The sequence below is a fragment of the Moschus berezovskii genome, chromosome 17 (assembly GCF_049115385.1).
Source record: "Moschus berezovskii isolate FMDL1 chromosome 17, NW_MosBer_1.0, whole genome shotgun sequence".
Taxonomy (NCBI): Eukaryota; Metazoa; Chordata; class Mammalia; order Artiodactyla; family Moschidae; genus Moschus; species Moschus berezovskii.
The window spans coordinates 80,447,869-80,466,229 of record NC_142476.1 but is presented as its reverse complement, the minus strand read 5'-3'; the positions used below and the strand labels follow the sequence as shown (position 1 = coordinate 80,466,229).

Sequence of the window (18,361 nt, the reverse complement as noted above, 5' to 3'; positions counted from 1 at the left end):
GAGAGCATTACTGTTTTGTTTTGTTTCCTATAGATGCACATTGTCAATACCTCTTATGTTCATGAATTTGAACACTAGTCAGTGACGTGCAGTTATTTTTTTTTTCAAGATTCATTCTTTTATGCCATGCTTTCTCTAAGGCAGTGAATGAGAGGTCTCAAGGATATACTTATTTAACTTAGAGTCTCTGAGTTAGACTAAGCAAAGACTTTGTTTAAATAACAATACCGAAAGCTTACATAGAGATGAGTACCTTTGAAGTAAGTGGATTTAAATGCTATGGAATTCAAAGGATTGAGAAAGTGAGAAGGTGCTGTATTAGTCAGGGATGCTGGGCTATGCTTCAGTAACAAACTAACTCAGAAATCTCAGTGTGTTATTACATAAAAGCTTTCAGTGTGCCTGCCAGGTCTCCAAGGCAGCTTACTTTAAGCAGTGATTCAAGGTTCCATTTTGACCCTGTCATCTCTACACCAGTTTTCTATTCACAGAGGCAGGTAATGAAAATCTGTGCAGAATCCCTCTGGGATTTTTTTACCACCTCAGCCTGGCAGTGACACTCTTACTTCTCACAGTTTTTGGCCAAAGCTAGTAATATAGCATACCTCTCTCTCTCTCATACACATATATATAGCATACCTATCTGTAGCAAGACTAGAATTGTGAAGAAGTGCATGGATATTAGATGAGAATCACATGTCTGTGTCATGACTGTTATGTCATTATGCCTGAGATAATGGCATGCAATAATGAAATATTTGTGAGGTCAAAGGCACAGTTTAATTTTGTTGTACTTTTGGTTTAAAACTTTTTTTTTTTTTTAAAGAAAATATGCTATAGATATATAGACACAAATAATGAGTGCCCCTTGGTCCTGGTTAAAGGTGATGTTTGTTTCTATGATCTTTACTTTTTCTGTTTTCACAACTGCTGTTTTTACATCCTTTTGACTTCTAGTTGTCATGCATCCAGGTAATCAGTATTTTAAGAATGACATGTACATCTGCACTGTGATACTGTATTTGTGATACTGGATCTAAAACATAGCAGAATACTTATTAGCATTTCCAGATAATGTTATCCTAAAGAGGAAAACATATTTTACCTGGTAATAAGAGCTAACTTTTTCAAAGTCACATGAAATAAAAGGAAGACTGTTGAGGTTGAAAGATTAAATGATTTGTTCTTTTTCTCCCCACACAGGATCTGCAGTTGTCCCTTGAACAGCATGGGTTTGAACTGCTTGGATCCATTTGTATATGGATTTTTTTCAACAGATATACAAAAATATACGTGTTGAACAACATGTGTAAGACATGTTTTGAAGTGGACAGCCTATCCTTACACAGATATAGAGTGAGTGATATGTAATATAAAGGTTATTAATATGTTAATTTCTTACTATTTTATAACTTTTCTTTTGAAGAATTACATTACTATACCTTAAAGGTTACCATGCAAAGCAAAGGGAGTGTGGAAGAAACACAATGATTAAGCTCTTTGGCCTGGAGATGCTACACAATCACATTGTATAGACCCAAACTAGTAACACAGCTTCACTTAGAAGAAAGCGGGCTTGGAAATTAGATCATCACTTTCTGGCAGCTGCTTTATAATGGAGTTGGAGCACTGAATCTCTGAAGGTCAGCTTGCTGTCTGCGTCATACCTCTGTTGACCTGTTTCTTTCCAGACTACTATCTCTAGACTCAAGCACACTTCCTTCTGGCGAAAGTGGCCAAATTATAAGACAAAACATATTAAACATTCCATTTGTAAGCTAGATAAATAGTTCTTAGAAGTGAAATGTGCCTTGTCAAATTTGATGCTCTGTTAAAATTTATATAAGGAAACTGAATGTAAAGATTGATTTTATCAGGTAAGCAGAAAAAGAAAATTAAAAAATGTAAAAATAGCCCTTTCTTTTTATAAATTAATTGAAAGATCAAAAAACTAGGCAGTCAATTAGGGTTATAGGAAATTTGGAAATTTTCCATTTTTTATTTCATTCTGTTTGGAGTATGCTTAATTTTAGCCAAGTTATTAGAATTTAAAGCTATATTGCTGGAATACTGGTGGTATTGTTAATTGCATCCAGCTTTCTATAAGGAAGGAAAGAAGGATCTTAAGTGGTAGGTACCAGATTTGCAACATTTTCTCACCTGAGTCTCCAGAGATTTAACATATATTCTGTGTCTTGGTCTCCGTGGCTGGCATTTGGTATCAATCAGTAATAAGTTAATAGTACTTTGTACATAACTTTTCTGGGGGAAAAACTTTAGATTTACAGAAAGATCACAAAGCTAGAAGAGAGTTCCTGTGTGCTCCTCATCCAGTGTCACCTAGTGTTAACATCTGACGTGATCACAGCGTGTCTGTGGAAGGAAAGGAATAGTTAACACTAGTACAGTGTTATTGACTGAACTACAGACTTTATCTGACTTTCACCAGTCTTCCCACTCCTGTGCTTTTGCTGTCAGCACCCAGCCCAGGCTAACACACCTCATTAACTCTTGTCTCCTAAGTCTTCTCCCATCTGTGACGGTTCGTATCTCTTTGCCATTCATGACCTTGAGACTAAATTTTAAAGAGTCCTGGTGTGGCATTTTGTAAAGGGTCCCTCATTTTACGTTTTTCTGATGTTTTCTTACGATTGTCCTGGGGTTACGGTTTTTTGCAAAGAACATGCAGGGTGATGATTGGGCTTCCCACATGCTGCTAGTGGGAAAGAATCCACCTGCCAGTGTAGGAGGTGCGAGAGACCTGGGTTTGATCCCTGGGTTTGGAAGATCCCGTGGAGAAGGGAACGGCAGCCAACTTCAGTGTTCTTGCCTGCAGAATCCCATGGATAGATGAGCCTGGCGGGCTTCAGTTTATGGTGTCGCAGAGTCAGACATGGCTGAGCGACTAACACATGCACATAAAATGTGCAATTTAAATGTAAATAGTAATCATAATGTATATCTATGCAGGGCTGGAGCCTTGTCAGTGTGTCTGTGGATGACTTACTTTCAGCTCTTTGGGAAACTTCTGTGGCCGTGAATCCTCTTCATGACCTTGAGTGTGTACCCACCTCCTCCTGTATATGTGTTACTGTATATTTTAAGTTGATACACATATGCCACTTCAGCATTCCTTTAAAGGGGATTAAAAGGTGACCCTTTTGAACAGTCTCTGTGAATTGATGTCAGTAAAATGAAACCTGTATGCAGATCAGGAAGCAACAGTTAGAACTGGACATGGAACAACAGAGTGGTTCCAAATAGGAAAAGGAGTACGTCAAGGCTGTATATTGTCACCCTGCTTATTTAACTTATATGCAGAATACATCATGAGGAATGCTGGGCTGGAAGGAGCACAAGCTAGAATCAAGATTGCAGGGAGAAATATCAATAACCTCAGATATGCAGATGAAACCACCCTTATGGCAGAAAGTGAAGAAGAACTAAAAAGCCTCTTGATGAAAGTGAAAGAGGAGAGTGAAAAAGTTGGCTTAAAGCTCAACATTCAGAAAACTAAGATCATGGCATCTGGTTCCATCACTTCATGGAAAATAGATGGGGAAAGAGTGGAAACAGTGGCTGACTTTATTTTTGGGCTCCAAAATCACTGCAAATGGTGCTTGCAGCCAGGAAATTAAAAGATACTTAGTCCTTGGAAGGAAAGTTGTGACCAACCTAGATGGGATATTGAAAAGCAGAGACATTGTCAGCAAAGGTCCATCTAGTCAAGGCTATGGTTTTTCCAGTGGTCGTGTATGGATGTGAGAGTTGGACTCTGAAGAAAGCTGAGTGCTGATGAATGGATGCTTTTGAACTGTGGTGTTGGAGAAGACTCTTGAGAGTCCCTTGAACTGCAAGGAGATCCAACTAGTCCATCCTAAAGAAGATCGTTCCTGGGTGTTCATTGGAAGGACTGATGGTGAAGCTGAAACTCCAATACTTTGGCCACCTGATACAAAGAGCTGACTCATTGGAAAAGACCCTGATGCTGGGAAAGATTGAGGGCAGGAGGAGAAGGGGATGACAGAGGATGAGATGGTTGGATGGCATCACCAACTCAATGGACATGGGTTTGTGTAGACTCCAGGAGTTGGTGATGGGCAGGGAGGCCTGGTGTGCTGCGGTTCGTGGGGTTGCTAAGAGTCGGACACGACTGAGAGACTGAACTGAACTGAAAGTGAGTGTAGAGGCAGGAGCATGTGACAAGTTGGAAGAACTTTGCAAGTTACATTGGTGACACTGAATTGAGACATTTAGACCTGAGCCAACAGGCCAAGTCTGGTCCTAGGTAGTGAATAGCTGCATTCATAGCTATTAATAGCTATGAGTACAGCTATTAATAGGTGCATGTTAACAATTGAGCTTTTAGGTCACCCCAAACTGGAAAATTCTGTGACATCTCCTGTGGCTCATACTGGGTCTGGTAGTGATGCACGTGGTTGTACAGGATCTTGTAACCAGTAGGCCAAGTAGGAAGTGCTTCTGTCTCAAAGTCAGGGAAGGCTTTCCAGGTGGGGAGAGACTTCTGAGAAACTCGCACATAAGTTAATAAATTTCATGCATAGATATTAAAATTAGTGATGCCTTAAAATTTATCCTATCCTTATACCCAGTGAGAAAATCCTTGAAAAATCACTACTTTCTCTTAATTTTTTTTCTACCTGAGAAGGTTGGTTTACGATTTGATGTTTATACATTGTGTACAGATTAACATATGATCTTGACAGCAGGTACAAAGAAGTATTATTTATAGATAAGGAATTATCTTTCCATTTGACTTTTAATTTAGGAAATTTTATCCTTTTACTAGTATAAATAATAATTCCTCCTATTAGAGGATTTTAAACAATAGCTATTATCTTTTTATTTGGAGATTTTTTTCTTCTATGCTTATATAATTCTTTCTGTAGTCAGAGAGTTAAACTGCTGTTATGGAAGCATGATTTGATGGGGTTTTCAATGATTTATGGCTCAGTACAGAGATGAGATTTTTGTTGCAACTGACGCAGAGACTTTCTTCTTGGAGAATGTGCAGTCCTTGCCATTTGGTGTTGCTGTGAAAACAGAAGACTAGGGGCCATCCTTATTTACAGCAGCAGTGATATCTCTTCTGATCAGAGAGTAGCTTCTCAGAATGAAGGGTAAAGCAAACTCTGTGCCCAGGGTTAGGCTCAGCTTTGTTTGCCCTGAGTCCCTGCTTGCTGCCCTGAGTGCTCTGGCCTTCCAATGTAGCAGCATTTTATTTGATGGTTACAGTCTCAGCCATTAACCCCAAGGCATGTTCACATGCTACTGCAGCTGAGATACAGTAGTACAAACAGCCAGGCTCTTCTTGTGAGAGTCCAGGGCTTCCACCGAGCTTAAGTCACCGGTTTAAACACTGTGGCTCAGCTGGGAAAGACTCCGCCTGCAACGTGAGAGACTGGGTTTGATCCCTGGGTTGGGAAGATCCCCTGGAGAAGGGAAAGGCTACCCACTCCAGTATTCTGGCCTGGAGAATTCCATGGACTGTATAGTCTGTGGGGTTGCAGAGAGTCAGACATAACTGAGCGAATTTCACTTTAAACACCTGAACTCTCCATCAAGAGCACTTCAGTGACGAGAGATATTATAATAATGTCAAAGATCAAATAAAAAGCAGTCAGGGTCTTAAGGTCTGTGCACATCTGAACAGACCTTTGAGTAGACTTTGAGTTTCACATTCTAAGGGATGTGGTGTTGGGTAACTTTAATCCTGTTCTAAACTGTATCTGTTAATTCACAGTATTAATTTAGATTCTCATTCTGTCTCATTCTATTTCATTAATTACTTTTCTTTAAGAATTCTCTCTCTTTTTTTTTTTTTGCTATATTTTATAAAATTGGAATCCCCATGGTCACTGGACTATAGAATAACTAAAACTCTCCTCCATTTTCATTATTGTCCTTAGACGTTATACTTACCATGTCCAATTTAAAATGTAATGAACAAAAATACCTTTGTATATAGCAGACTGAAATATAAAGATGTACTGAAGAGGAGTTCTCAAGGACTGTCTCAGAAATGTGATGGAAGGGAAAAGAGGAAAGGAGACTGTGGAGTGGGGGAGGCTGCCTCTTCTCAAATAGGATTGCCAAGTATTCAGAGACACAGAAAGGAAGATGAGAGGTGGCCAATGGCTTCTGTGTGGGTTGCACAGCTTCTCACAGGGTTGGACGTCAGTGGCATTTTTGCTGGAGTGACTCAGAGGAAGTCCTCTGCCTGGTTCCAAGCTCCAGTATGAGCCACATGTCAAAGCAGGCCCCTGGGGAAGGAATGAGTGACAGAGACGCTCTCAGTGAGGACCTTGGTGCGGCTGGAGATGAGGACAGTGGGAAGGTTTGAGGCTTGAAATGTGAAGCAGCCCTCTGCCGTTTTCAGGGAGGCCCTGTGGACAGATAAACACAGTGGTTTAGGTGTGCTGACTGGACAGTCACAGATTATTTAACAGTTGTGACTGCCTACACAGTTAATGTTTAATGAATATACCTTGAAATATTTGGGCCAGTTCACGTTTTTAAGCTGAGTTTTTGTAAGAATTTATCCTTTTAGGTATTGTTAGCAACTGATAGTGACCAGGGCGATAGGGGCTTCTCTTTGCAACTAGTGATGGAGAACGTAAGACGAAAGTATACAGATCGAGGTTCTTATGATGGATTTTCTTTTAGCGGTAGCTTTAAGGGTTTGTTGGATCTGACTCTTTCCACACATAGGAAAGTAAAAAATAGCAACCAGACCCTTGTGGCTTTAACAGTGAAGTATTGTTCCCAGGGGTGAATGAGCAAGTGGAAAACATAAGGAAAAAGTAGAGACGATGGTTTCTGTTAGTGGGGAAATGGAGAAATTGTTAGATCATTTAAAAACCATGACAAAAATATTGCCACTATTTGTAGTTTATCATACAAAAACGAATTCTGAGTCTTGAAAACGACTGCTCCTTAAACTTATTCTCCCAGTATCCCACTGCCATCCCTTAATATGTAGGCCACTGCCTCCTAAAAACCTGAAGGATCACAAAGCTACATACTGGGACTTAAGATCAAAATGGTGCAGAAACTTGAGAGGCCACCAAGTACTCTGGAAGCATCTCTGTGAAAGGAATTGACCCATTAGAGTGCTTGTAAACAGTGTTTATGCCCAGTGAAGTAAGTGGCTTCTCCAAGCCCTTTTCTGAAAATGAGAGGTCCTGACATCATGTTGAGTATGTGGAACAAAAACACTGGGGCAAAGAATCAAAACAGTTTAAACAGATAACATCTTTGAGACAATCTGATAAAGTTTCTGTTCCAGAATTACAGAGGGAAGGAAGAATGGAATGGGGTCATCCGTGTTTTCCCGCAGCCCCATAATTCTGTCGACAATTGCTAAACTCGGAAAGCCATGTGAAAAGAGAGACTCGGAGTAAGAAAGATCAGAGGATGTCTTTGTCATTTCTGGTAAGAGCATTGGGAAATCTATTCATCTGAATTCTAGGCAAATGTGGTAAGGAAGGTTTTGTGCCTGTTGATTTAATCTAAACACAGAAATCCAAAGAAGCCCCTATTAAATATTTGATAAGTTGTCCTTCCGTTAGTGTGCTCACACAATTGCAGAACAGATTTCTTTTACCAGCTGTGAAACTATAATGTATTATAGACAATATATTAGTTTAGAGTTAGCATAACAGGGAATGTTTGGAATATTTGCATGCACCCTGTATATTCCTTATCTATCCTAACGGTTGGCTGAATGATTCGTTTGGGGGCTAATATTCAAACTAGGCTCTATAAGCTGTCAGAGAAAGATGACAGTGGATTGGGTGTGGGATACAAGAGGAAAATAGGTGTTAAGAATGATGTCATGTTTTTGGTTTGAGCAATTGGGAAGATGAACTTGCCATCAACAGGGATGAGGATTTGTGGGGAGGGTTTAGGGTTTGGAGGTGGTGCTCAGTGCTGGCTGTGTTAGGTATTAGAAGCCTTGTAGGTATCCAGATGAAGGTGTTCAGTAAGAAGTTGGATATAAAAGTCTGCAAAGAGGCTTGGGAGGGAGGTAAATATTTGGGTGTTGACAGCATGTGAATAGTATTTAAAAGTGTCACTAAGGGAGTGAGTGGAAGCAAAGAGATGTTCTGTAGCTAGGAGGTTGGAGAGAAGAGGAGGGATGCATGGAGGAACCTGAGAATGTCTGACTGTGAAGTAGGAAGAAGTAAAGAGAGTTGGTGTCCTGGAAGCCAGGGAAAGTAGGATATTCCAGGGAGGAGAGTAGTCACTTGTGTTATACCAGCAAGTTAAGTAAAGTAACATGAGGACCGAGAGATGCCAGGTGAATTGAACTACTGGGTTATTGGCAGTGCTGAGTAGTTTTTAGAGGAGTGGTGGGAATTAAGTTAGTAGTGGAGTTAAGACAGAGTGAGAGGTAAGAGGAAGAAAATCAGGATGGTGCATAGACATGAAGTTTTAGGAGTTTGAGGCAAAGGGGAGCAAAGAAGTAGGACTGTAGCTGGCAGAAAAAGTTGGGATCAAAATCCTTTCTTTTAGGCAGTGTTGGTGTGTGATGTGAAAGATCCAGAGATCCTGTCCTGTAAGAAAGGAAGAGCTGCTGATGGAGGGGAGAGGAGAAGGCTGAGCCCCGCCCCTGGGCAGCTGCAGGAGAGGGGCCCCTGGGTCACCTCTGCTGGGGGTGCAGACATTGCTAGGGGGTAACCGGGGAGAAGGGGGGAACGTGTGGGCGTAGACACAGGTGCATGGTTCTGAATCAGGACGCAAGGTCACTGGCCACGAGCAAGTCTGGGAAGTGACATTACAAGTGTGGGAGAGAGGACAGTTCTGAAATAGTATCCAGGAATGTCCCAGGTGATCAGCTCCGGGGACCCAGTCTGGGAGTGATTAGAACACTCAGGGGGTTAGTTCTTTTCTTTTCTATAAACATTTCGGCCTTCCAGATCATCTGAAAGGTTTCAAATCATGAATGCAGTAAGTCTTAAAACAGTGACATTCTTTAGAGACTCAATTTTCTCACCCGTAACTATCACTGTCTGTGCTGTACCTGCGAATACACGTCACGCATTGCATCAGAGCATGCTGAAAGGCTGAAGAATTTAAAATGTATGTAAGCTCTCTCTGCTTGGATAGGAACTGAACACTGCAGACTCAGCACTTCCAGCACTGACTTCTTGAGTTTGTTCTCCCCACTTCCCCTCCTCTGCGCCACCACACCATCCAGTTCCTTTCTGAATCTCCATAATCTCAGTAAATATCACCACCATCCCTTCACTTGCTTTTAGCCAAAAGTCCTGTCAGTACACATCCCAGATACTTCTCAAGAACAGCATACTCCGTTTCTTCTCACTTTATTCCTGTAACTCAAGCTGCTGTCCCTCCTCGCTTGTGTTATTGCAGCAACCTGCTAACCTGTCTCCCCACTCTGCGTGTCTCTGCTAAGTCTGCAGGGAAGCCAGTGTGACCTGCATCACCCTGTTTGAAGCCCTCCAGGGGTTTTCCACTGCGCTTAGAATAAAATCTGCGTGCTGCCTGTTTGGCCGTGTCTGAGCTTGCTTTCCTGCCTGACTTCATCATGTTCCATTCATAACCTGGCTCACTGGGTTTCAGTCATCTGGGCCACCGTTCCTTTCTTTTTAGTGCTTTGCACAAGTTGTGGGCTTTTCTGCTGTCTCAAGGCCTTTGCTATTTATTTTTTCCTCTGCCTGAGTCCTGATTTCGCAACTCTGTGTGGCTAGTTTCTGCTAATTGCCTTCTAAAAGTTTTTCTTTATTTATGCTCTGGTGCCATCGTCTCAGAGAGGCCTTTCTGACCATTCTACTCATAGTGCCCTCTTCTTGTGTTAGAGGTACTTGCTATTAGGTTGTTCACTTTTCCTTCAGAGCCTGTAACAGATTCTGAGTCTGTCTGGTTTAAAATTTTATTCTCTGTCTCCTCATTCTCCTACTAGAAATATGCTCGTTGAGGACAGGAATTGTTTGTCTCATTCCCTGTTTGTGTAGCTGTGGAACAGTGATGGGCACATGGGTGTCACCAGGAAATGATAGGAAATGCTGATTAAAAAATGGAAGCCAGGGCATGGATGCTTTTTTCCCTTGTAAATTTGCTGCTTATATGTCGGGAAGCTGTCTTGCTGAGTCGTGTGTGAGTTAGTTGTACTGCATATTATGGAGTAAGGAACATGTGCTCTGGAACCATACTGCCTGAGTGAAAATGACTGTGTAACTTTGGGCAAGTTACTTAACCTCTCTGAGTCGCGTTTTGCTCACCTGTAGAACAGGCTGATAATAATAATAATAATATATATCTATAGCACTTTTCTGAGGATTGAATAAGTTATCATTTGCTATTGTTCAGTCATTCAGTTGTGTCCAACTCTTGCCATCCCATGGACTGCAGGACACCAGCCTTCCCTGTCCTTCACCTTCTCCTGGAGTTCTCTCTCAAACTCATGTCCACTGAGTCGGTGATGCTATCCAACCATCTCTTCCTCTGTCAGCCCCTTCTCCCCTTCTCCTCCTGCCCTCAATCTTTCTGAGCATCAGTCTTTTCCTTTGAGTCAGTTCTTCACATCAGGTGGCCAAAGTATTGGAGCTTCAGCTTCAACATCAGTCCTTCCAGTGAATATTCAGGGTTGATTTCCTTTAGGATGAACTGGTTGGATCTCCTTGCAGTCCAAGGGATTCTAAAGAGTCTTCTCCAACACCACAGTTCGAAAGCATCGATTCTTTAGCTCTCAGCCTTCTTTATGGTCCAGCTCTCATATCCATCCATGACTACTGGAAAAAATATAACTTTGACTATGTGGATATTTGTTGGCAAAGTGAGGTCTTTGCTTTTTAATATGCTGTCTACTGTCTGGCATAGTAAGGACTCAGTAAATATTACTTAATATTAATGTTTAATTCATACATAACTTCTACTGTTTTCCTATCTATAGAATCAACAGCTGAGAAAAGATAAAAATAATTTAAATAGCTTTTAATGATATTTTGAATATGCCATATGTTGGGAAATTAACTGTTTCAAATTATGGTAAAAGTTTCTCTTTGATAAGACTAATATGTTTATGCATAAAGATTGTTGGCTTTCTGGCTGCAGCTTCAAGAGTGGTTCAGTGTAATCTGCTAAGCATTGTGATGGTGTCTGGCAGTGTGCCACAAATGACCAGTTCATGAAATTAAACTGATGATTAGGAAAACTGTTGAAAATATTATTAAGGCATCCAGTGTGGAAGCTGTCCTGTAAAGATTTTCATGTAGTGTGATTTTTCTTGCTCAAAGGAGGGTGAGGGTGCTTAGGAATAGCTTATTCCTATAAACTGATGCTGCTTAAACTGTTTGCTCTCTGTGAAGTAATAGCTGCATGTTGCTCCTTAAGTCTTGTTCTGCTGTATGTAAGTTTTTGTTTAAGCTTTGCTGGGTGAATTGAGACTTGTTTTCTTAAGGAAAACATCAATAATAGTTCTCATCAGAATGTGATGGCAAACCTCTATATTAAAGCTTAAAACATCATCTCCAGTTTTCAGCACAAAATTGCTTTCACGGTTCTGGTTCTGAATCTCAAAAGAAAGAGAAGAAGCTTTGTCACTAGGATAGCCTTCTACTTACATTTCATTCTCTTTCTCTTTTGAATAAAGGAATGAGAATACAAGGAAAAAGACAAAGAGAACCATTTAAATACAAACCTTGGGGAAAAGGGGTTTTCTATTACAGGTCCACATTATAGTGAAGAGTAGACTCAGGAAGTCAATGGCTGCTTTCTGAAAAGGGTGGGTTGCCATTTCCTTCTCCAATGCAGGAAAGTGAAATGTGAAAGTGAAGTCACTCAGTCGTGTCTGACTCTTTGCAATCTCATGGACTGCAGCCTACCAGGCTCCTCCGTCCATGGGATTTTCCAGGCAAGAGTACTGGAGTGGGGTGCCATTACCTTCTCTGATGTGACAACTAAGACCCAGGTTAATTTTGCAAAGATCTAGCTGCTCTGTTTAAACATATTCTTCAGTTCAGTTCAGTTTGGTCACTCAGTTGTGTCCGATTCTTTGCGACCCCATGAATCGCAGCACACCAGGCCTCTCTATCCATCACCAACTCCCGGAGTTTACCCATACTCATGTGCATCAAGTCAGTGATGCCATCCAGCCATCTCATCCTCTGTCGTCCCTTTCTCCTCCTGCCCCCAATCCCTTCCAGCATCAGAGTCTTTTCCAGTGAGTCAACTCTTTGCATGAGGTGGCCAAAGTACTGGAGTTTCAGCTTCAGCATCAGTCCTTCCAATAAACACCCAGGACTGATCTCCTTTAGGATGGACTGGTTGGATCTCCTTGCAGACTCCTCTCAAGAGTCTTCTCCAATACCACAGCTCAAAAGCATCAATTCTTTGGCAGTCAGCTTTCTTCACAGTCCAACTCTCACATCCATACATGACCACTGGAAAAACCATAGCCTTGACTAGACGGACCTTTGTTGGCAAAGTAATGTCTCTGCTTTTTAATATGCTATCTAGGTTGGTCATTTCTTTTCTTCCAAGGAGTAAGCATCTTTTAATTTCCTGGCTGCAATCAGCATCTGCAGTGATTTTGGAGCCCCCCCAAATAAAGTCTGACACTGTTTCCACTGTTTCCCCATCTATTTGCCACGAAGTGATGGGACCGGATCTTTGTTTTCTGAATGTTGAGCTTCAAGCCAACTTTTTCACTCTACTCTTTCACTTTCATCAAGAGACTTTTTAGTTCCTCTTCACTTTCTGCCATAAGTGTGGTGTCATCTGCATATCTGAGGTTATTGATATTTCTCCCAGCAATCTTGATTCCAGCTTGTGCTTCTTCCAGCCCAGGGTTTCTCATGATGTACTCTGCATATAAGTTAAATAAGCAGAGTGACAATATACAGCCTTGACGTACTCCTTTTCCTATTTGGAACCAGTCTGTTGTTCCATGTCCAGTTCTGACTGTTGCTTCCTGACCTGCATATAGGTTTTTCAAGAGGCAGGTCAGGTGGTCTGGTATCCCATCTCTTTCAGAATGTTCCACAGTTTATTGTGATCCACACAGTCAAAAGCTTTGGCATAGTCAATAAAACTGAAATAGATATTTTTCTGGAACTCTCTTGCTTTTTCCATGATCCAGCAGATGTTAGCAATTTGATCTCTGGTTCCTCTGCCTTTTCTAAAATCAGCTTGAACATCTGGAAGTTCATGGTTCATGTATTCCTGAAGCTTGGAGAATATTGAGCATTACTTTACTAGCGTGTGAAATGAGTGCAATTGTGTGGTAGTTTGAACGTATTCTTACAGTGGTACAATTAGCATGTGGTATAAAGATCAAATTTTAAGCATAAGCCTTGTAACTTTTTACAGATGTAGCTTTTAAACATTGTATCTACACCTAAAAGCCCTTACATAGTTTGTGGAAAGAAGTTGAAGTAGAATTTGATGTTAGATAGGCAGCAGATAGAAAGTTATTGAAGATATTCATTGAGTAGCTTTTTTTAGTTCAAGGTTTTTTTTAAAAAATCAGTTAAATGATTTTGAGAGTACCAATTTGATGCATATGAGTGGATCTTAGAAATCTGAGCCTGTTGAAATTTTGAGAACAGAGAAAAATGAATAATACTAATTTGTTCAGAGAAATACGGATGTTTAGGCTAAAACTGAGTCTGTGGATAGACTAGATGCTAAAAGCTGAATCTTCCTCCATTGCTTGAATGTTCTGACTAAAAAAAAGAATTTGGGGAATTTCAGAACTTTCTGGTGGAAACAAAGCCACAGTTTTAATATGAATTACAGGGTTTGAGTATCAATTATGCTCAAGTTTTTGCAGATTATTTCTTGAGCCAGCCTTAGAAGTTGTCTGAATTCTCAAATACTCATCCTTTGAGGAGGAGACAGAGTGAATCTGTGAATTCCTAGAATTTTAAAGTTTTGAATAGAGTGTATCAATCTTAGAATATTCTTATAACTTGGAACACATGATTAAATTATAGACAATACATCCAGTGACTTACATACTGTCTTTCATGGAGTTTCTAAATCAAGTGAAAGCTAATAATGACTGAGGTAAACCTTGAGTTATAAATGAGATATTCTTTAATAGAACTCATTCTTTTTATACCTCCCAGTCTGCTCCTGGGTCTCGAAATATATTAGTCCATTAATTTCTTCATTAAACTTGATCAATGTAAATAGTATTGGCCTTATAACTGAATACATTTTTATGCATGAATTTAATTAAACTTTTGGAGCCACTCTTGCATTATCTCCAGAAATTGAAAATATACAGAAGGCTTCCCTGTCAAATAATTTTTTAATGTATAGCTTTCTATAGAAAAGATTAATTTGACTGCAGGGAAGAACAGAGTTGTTTTTTGTGTTTGGATATATTTACTTTATAAATTCATTGTAATTTGCTGGCAAGCATTATACATTTCTTTGACTTCAGCAAGCAGTCCAAGATGTTCTAATTAAGAAATACCCCTGATAAACTAGGAGAAATATGGACTGGAGCAACCTTCAAACAGGTACACCCATGTTTGTGAGTGAAACATGAGTAAAATGCTCTGGGTTGGAGGAAATTTGAAGATTCAAGCTGTAACTTGAAGGTGGATTTTGAGTAGCACAAGGGCAGCATGAAATTGGAACAAAGCTAGGTCAGGAACCTGAGGAAAGAATCACTCACTTCAGCAGCTGTAGCTGGTGACCTGGGAAAGACACCTCTCTGAAAGAATAGTAAACAGTGCACGGCTCAACTTCAAGGTAACAATGAGCATGAGTGAGTTTGGAGGTGAATTGTTCATTCTACTGCAGCACAATGGACTAGCACCTTCTGAAATGGGGTTTGTTTCTTAATTAATAAAATTGGTTTTCTGTACTTGAAGACCCTCATCAATGAATATTTACTGTAGTAAAATAAAATTTCTCTGAATATATTTTGAGTACTTTTTTTTTTGTTTAGATTTAAAACTTTTTTGAAGGTAATTTTATATGATTTGGAGGAGAAGTAAGTTGGTCACTCAGGTCTTTATATACTTTACTCCATTTCCTAGAGCAGTTTATTTATTTATTTTATTTTTATTGGAGGCTAATTACTTTACAATATTATATTGGTTGGTTTTTCCATACATTGACATGAATCCGCCCCGGGTGTACATGTGTTCCCCTTCTTGAAACCCCTCCCATCTCCCTCCTCCCCATATCCTCCCTCCGGGGCATCCGTGTGCACCAGCCCCGAGCATCCTGTATCATGCGTCGAACCTGGACAGGCGATTCATTTCACATATGATAATATACATGTTTCAATGCCATTCTCCCAAATCATCCCACCCTCACCCTCTCCCACAGAGTCCCAAAGACTGTTCTATACACCTGTGTCTCTTTTGCTGTCTTGTACAAAGGTCCGTCTAGTCAAAGCTATGGTTTTTCCAGTGGTCATGTATGGATGTGAGAGTTGGACTGTGAAGGAAGCTGATCGCCGAAGAATTGATGCTTTTGAACTGTGGTGCTGGAGAAGACTCTTGAGAGTCCCTTGGACTGCAAGGAGATCCAACCAGTCCATTCTAAAGGAGATCAATCCTGGGTGTTCATTGGAAGGACTTATGCTAAAGCTGAAACTGCAATACTTTGGCCACCTCATGCAAAGAGTTGACTCATTGGAAAAGAGTCTGAGGCTGCGAAGGATTGGGGTCAGGAGGAGAAGAGGACGACAGAGAATGAGGTGGCTGGATGGCATCACTGACTCGATGGACATGAGTTTGAGTGAACTCCGGGAGTTGGTGATGGACAGGGAGGCCTGGTGTGCTGTGATTCATGGGGTTGCAAAGAGTCAGACACGACCGAGCGACTGAACTGAACTGATACAGGGTTAAGGTTACCATCTTTCTAAATTCCATATATATGCATTAGTATACTGTATTGGTGTTTTTCTTTTTGGCTTACTTCACTCTGTATAATAGGCTCCAATTTCATCCACCTCATTAGAACTGATGCAAATGTATTCTTTTTGATGGCTGAATAATACTCCATTGTGTATATGTAACAAGGCTTTCTTATTCGTTCGTCTGCAGATGGACATCTAGGTTGCTTCCATGTCCTGGCTATTATAAACAGTGCTGCAATGAACATTGGAGTACATGTGTCTCTTTCAATTCTGGTTTCCTCGGTGTGTATGCCCAGGAGTGCGATTGCTGGATCATATGGCAGTTCTATTTCCAGTTTTTTGAGGAATCTCCACACTGTTCTCCATAGTGGCTGTACTAGTTTGCATTCCCACCAACCATGTAAGAGGGTTCCCTTTCTCCACACCCTCTCCAGCATTTATTGCATGTAGACTTTTGGATAGCAGCCATTCTGACTGGTGTGAAATGGTATCTCATTGTGGTTTTGATTTGCATTTCTCTGATGATGAGGGATGTTGAGCATTTTTTCATGTGTTTGTTAGCCATCTGTATGTCTCCTTTGGAGAAATGTCTGTTTAGTTCTTTGGCCCATTTTTTGATTGGGTCATTTATTTTTCTGGAATTGAGCTGCAGGAGCTGCTTGTATATTTTGGAGATTAATTCTTTATCAGTTGCTTCATTTACTATTATTTTCTCCCATTCTGAAGGCTGTCTTTTCATCTTGCTTATAGTTTCCTTTGCTGTGCAGAAGCTTTTGATTTTAATTAGGTCCCATTTGTTTATTTTTGCCTTTATTTCCAATATTCTGGGAGGTGGGTCTTGGAGGGTCCTGCTGTGATTTATGTCGGAGAGTGTTTTGCCTATGTTCTCCTCTAGGAGTTTTATAGTTCTGGTCTTACATTTAGATCTTTAATCCATTTTGAGTTTACTTTTGTGTATGGTGTTAGGAAGTGTTCTAGTTTCATTCTTTTACAAGTAGCTGACCAGTTTTCCCAGCACCACCTGTTAAAGAGACTGTCTTTTCTCCATTTTATATTCTTGCCTCCTTTGTCAAAGATAAGGTGTCCATAGGTGCGTGGATTTATCTCTGGGCTTTCTATTTTGTTCCATTGATCTATATTTCTGTCTTTATGCCAGTACCATACTGTCTTGATGGCTGTGGCTTTGTAGTAGAGCCTGAAGTCCGGCAGGTTGATTCCCCCACTTCCATTCTTCTTCCTCAAGATTGCTTTGGCTACTCGAGGTTTTTTGTATTTCCATACAAATTGTGAGATTATTTGTTCTAGTTCTGTGAAAAATATTGTTTGTAGCTTGACACGGATTGCATTCAATGTATAAATTACTTTGGGTAGTATACTCATTTTCAAAATATTTATTCTTCCAATCCACGAACACGGTATATTTCTGCATCCCTCAGTGTCCTCTTAGATTACTTTCACTGGTGTTTTATAGTTTTCTATGTACAAGTCTTTTGTTTGTTTAGGTAGATATATTCCTAAGTATTTAATTCTTTTCATTGCAACAGTGAATGTAATAGTTTCCTTAATTTCTCTTTCTATTTTCTCATTATTAGTGTATAGGAATACAAGGGATTTCTGTGTGTTGATTTTATATCCTGCAACTTTACTGTATTCATTGATTAGCTCTAGTAGTTTTCTGGTAGAGTCTTTTCTGTGTAGAAGATCATGTCATCAGCGAACAGTGAAAGTTTTACTTCTTATTTTCCAATTTGGATTCTTTTTATGTCTTTTTCTCTCTGATTTCTGTGGCTAAAACTTCCAGAACTATGTTGAATAGTAGTGGTGAGAGTGGGCACCCTTGTCTTGTTCCTGACTTTAGGGGAAATGCTTTCAGTTTTTCACCATTGAGGATAATGTTTGCTGTGGGTTTGTCATATGTAGCTTTTATTATGTTGAGATATGTCCCTTCTATTCCCACTTTCTGGAGGGTCTTTATCATAAATGGATGTTGAATTTTTTCGAAGGCTTTCTCTGCATCTATTGAGATAATCATATGATTTTTATTTGTCAGTTTGTTAATGTGGTGTATTACATTGATTGATTTGCGGATATTGAAGAATCCTTGCATTCCTGGGATAAAGCCCACTTGGTCATGATGTATGATCTTCTTAATGTGTTGTTGGATTCTGATTGCTAGAATTTTGTTCAGGATTTTTGCATCTATGTTCATCAGTGATATTGGCCTGTAGTTTTCTTTTTTTGTGGGATCTTTACCAGGTTTTGGGATTAGTGTGATGGTGGCCTCATAGAATGAGTTTGGAAGTTTCCCTTCCTCAGCAATTTTCTGGAAGAGTTTGAGTAGAATAGGTGTTAGCTCTTCTCTAAATTTTTGGTAGAATTCAGCTGTGAAGCTGTCTGGACCTGGGCTTTTGTTTGCTGGAAGATTTCTGATTACTTCCTCTGGTTCTGTGCTTGTGAATGTCTGTTCAGATTTTCTATTTCTTCCTGGTT

General features: G+C 40.1%; 1 protein-coding gene across 2 annotated transcripts in view; it reads left to right on the top strand.

Moving 5' to 3' along the window:
- The window catches only part of LOC129551702 (uncharacterized), a 447,940-nt gene that overhangs the window by 44,862 nt on the left and 384,717 nt on the right, over positions 1-18,361 (top strand). Inside the window, exons 7-8 of one of the 2 annotated variants that reach the window (XR_016039652.1) lie at positions 1,204-1,356; positions 1,450-4,188. The exons of the other annotated variant lie outside the window; for it this stretch is intronic. The gene's annotated coding sequence lies outside the window, so the exon portion shown is untranslated. Of the gene's footprint in view, positions 1-1,203; positions 1,357-1,449; positions 4,189-18,361 lie in introns of those variants that run through there. 2 annotated transcript variants of the gene reach the window in all.